Below are 3,601 nucleotides of genomic sequence, written 5' to 3' on the forward strand. Positions count from 1 at the left end.
TGCCTTCTACAATTGGACCAGGTAGGGATTGGTGACTGTTCACATGTGTAAGAAAGACCTGCCCTATGCGTTGTTGTAGAGCATCATAAAGTTGACGCTTCTGTCTATACAAATCCTACTGTTATCATTTTGTGTACCAGTTTATAAACATATAAAGAGTCTGTAACAATATTAATAGGATTCTCTGTTTCCTGCTAAAGTGCCATCTGGATCGCTTTGGCTTCCAACCATTGTACTGATCTGTCAATCTGAGTCCACAATTTCTTTTGCCAGCGTCCCTCAGCTTTCTATACGAGTGCAGCTGTTTGGGATTATGATGAGGCATCTGTAAAGTGTGTTGTGCCAATAAGAGGGTGCATGACTAGAGGTAGTGTAAGTTGTAGCTGAAGTTCTTTCAAGTGTGAAACCCACTGTAGACCCTTTCCAGTTACTATGGAGACCGGAAAGTCAAAGATGGCACACTGTAAATCTTACGAACGCATAACTATGTCATCCCATACTTGTTGCTTCCAGGGGATGAGTATTGTGTCAGGTTCCTTTCCAAAGTGTTGAAGGGTCATATTACGTAGGCGTCCTATGAGGTCTGCTATAACAGTGACTATGGTAACAAAGGTGGACTTGTTGGTATTTTGGTAAGCCCAGGCTAAAGGCGCGGGCTTGCCGTCCGTGCCTTGAAATAGGATGCCTATTGTGCCATGGTCAGAAATAAACCACCCTGCTATGATTGGATGTTTTGAATCCTATCGCTGCAAAGGTCTCTGTTGTCATAAAATAGTTTGTAAAAGTGCTAAATTGTCCTGGCACTCCTTTGTGAGTTTCTTTGGTTCCCACAAGTGTTGTCCTTTCAGCAATTCATAAAAGGGTTGCATAAATCCCAAAGGAATACAGATAAAGGTACGGAGCCACTGTAAGGCTCCTACTAATTTCTGAACATCATGTAGAGTGGCAATGTGTGGAGCAAGAGCTATTGGTTGTGGACTTATGTCGTTCCCAGCTAAAGTTATACCCAGATATTGTAATTGTGTACCTTGCTGGATTTTTGCCTCGGCAATGCTCAAATTATGTTGTTGCAACAAGGCTTTGGCACGCTGGAGCAGGTGTTCCACTTTCTGCTCTGTAGGTGCTGCTAATAATGTCATCCATATAGTGTACCACATAATGGTCAGTCTTACCTTCTCTCAATGGTGCGATGGCTTTGGCCACATACAGCTAACAAATGACAGGTGAGTTTTTCATACCTTTAGGTAGTACAGTCCATTGCCAATGTGAACTGGTTGAGAGAGGTTCACAGAAGGCACGGTAACGGCAAATCTTTCTTTGTCGGCAGGATGTAAAGGGATGCTGAAAAAACAATCTTTGATATCAATAATCACAATGGAACAATCTTTTGGTATGTTGGAACCCCAGGGCAATCCAGGTTGCAGGGCACCCATTGCCTGCATCTGTTGATTTACAGCCCTGAGGTGACGGAGTAAGCACCACTTAGTCTTATATTTCTTTTGGATAACGAACACAGGAGCATTCCAAGGGCTTGTAGAACGTTACAAATGACCCACCTGTACGTGTCTTTCTACTAATCGTTGAAGTGCACTTAGTTTTACTGAATTAAGCGGCCAGTGGTCGACACACATGAGTAAAGAAGTTAACCATGTAAGTTTTAGGGCTGGTATGTGTTCAGCAGTGGCCTCTAATCTAAATTTGTAATGCCAGTTTTCATTTGTTGCATGCAGTCACAGCCCAACAAAACTCCCTGAAAATTTGGTAATACTATAGGCTTGACTATTGCAATCAAGGCACCTTTCTTCTGGTCTTGGATTTTAAATGTTGTGTCAGTGATTGCTTTGTACACTGGTTTTTCTCCTCCGACGCCCGCCACAAATCCCCCAAATGTAGTTTGCCACTGCCCTGGCCACCATTTTTCGCCCACTATTGTTATACCAGCTCCTGAATCAATCATGGCCTGCAGCACTATTTCTTCTGTTCTTCCTGGGCAAGGCTGGCTCATCCAAATGGTGACCATAGCCTTATCGCTACAATCTAAAACGAGAGCCACGGTTCCTGACCCTGAGGAACATCTTGCGGAAAATTGTGGGCATACCTGACTGTCACTTGGGGAGTATAGGAGAAGTTGTCTCTGATTTTGGGGGGTTACTTGCAGGGCATTGGAGGAGCCCGGCCCCCATTCCTGGCTCCTCCCCTTTCATTTACCTAATGTTTATACCAACAATCTCATGCCCAATGACCTGTTTTGTCGCATACCCATCAAGGTGCAGTTATCAAGGAACATGGTTCTTGTCGCTTCATCCAATGAGATCTTTTATCAACACCAGAGAAGTTGTTTTTTCTATATGACATAGGTTTTTCTGCAAGATGGATGTCATCTGGGGCATGTGTCATTACCTCCTTTTGCACCACTTGTCCTAAGAGGGTGGGTATAGGTGTATTCAGAGGAATATCCTTTATAATATCCTTGATCATTAGATTAGATTGCTGTTGGATACATTCTATTATTACAGCTTCCTTAGCACCATCAGGTAAGTCTGATTCTGTGACCGCAGCGTGGAACTTAACACATTTCAAGAACAGTTCATTTTGTTGTTGCTTAATAGAGGTCCATAGGGGTTATGTCTTTTCTAACTTAGCTATATCCATGAAAGATTTTTACCAGCTTCAGTACTGGCAGTAAATTCCCTGGGTCTGAGTTGTAATAGAGCAGGGGTTGTTCAAAATGCTCCCCATCCTGTAAGGTGGTCGAAAGCTGTCTCCATGCGAGGGGTGTTGTAGATCTACAGTTGTAGAGTGAAGCTTTACTCCTAATATTATACAGTCTTTTGGTATGAGCTGCCAATCAGTAGGGTGTTTTTGTAAACAAGAGGAAGCAGCCCTGCCCATGATCAGACGTCTGTTTTCCTGGGTGAAGGCTTCCAGTGTACGTACTGCTGACGTCAGTTTCGATAGCCATTTCTGAGACAGGGAGTCTAAACAATCTTAGATTGATGGTGCAAGGCCTGCGCAAAAACAAGGGGAGGCGTATGGGACTGTTCGAAAAAGACATACCAAGTACTGATAACGTTGCTAGGCGATTAACTCCTAGCCCAAAGAGAAGTCCCTCCTAGTCTTTGAAAAACAGACAACCCCAAAACATTGGCCTGGAAGAAAGCCAGAGAACAACTGAGGCTGCTCAGAGCGACAGGGAGAAAAGTTCATCAGCGAAGAAGAGGAGGAGACCTGATTACCATGAGAAGCGAGGGGAGGCAGGGGTAGACTATGTATATGTATAGGCGTTTTATGAATATGCACTATTTTGTAACATATAAGCCGGACGAGAGCTGCAAACGATGCACATGCTTGTGGTGGAGCGATCCCCCATGCGCCCAGCGCTGAATAAACATACCCACTTTATAACCCCAAAAGTTATAGAGTGATTTCTCCGCAAAACATCTTGGCACCCTAGATGGGACTCCTCTGCTCAGCTGCCGTCGACTGCTGATGGGTGGACTTCCTAGGTGCACCCCGAGTTCTTCTCGGAGGAACTCCGCTCCCAGCTGTCCACTGCGGGAGCAGACAAGGACCATCTGGCTCGCGGACAGAGGTATGTTTA

At 44.5% G+C, this 3,601-nt stretch overlaps 1 long non-coding RNA gene across 1 annotated transcript in view; it reads left to right on the plus strand.

Moving 5' to 3' along the window:
- The first annotated feature begins 7 nt into the window (after positions 1–7).
- The window catches only part of LOC113490393, a 22,144-nt gene continuing 18,550 nt past the window's right edge, over positions 8–3,601 (plus strand). Inside the window, exon 1 of the long non-coding RNA XR_003400223.1 lies at positions 8–199. This is a non-coding gene — a long non-coding RNA (uncharacterized LOC113490393). The remainder of the gene's footprint in view (positions 200–3,601) is intronic.

The sequence above is a fragment of the Athene cunicularia genome, assembly GCF_003259725.1.
Source record: "Athene cunicularia isolate RWA chromosome 1 unlocalized genomic scaffold, athCun1 chr1_part2, whole genome shotgun sequence".
NCBI lineage: Eukaryota > Metazoa > Chordata > Aves > Strigiformes > Strigidae > Athene > Athene cunicularia.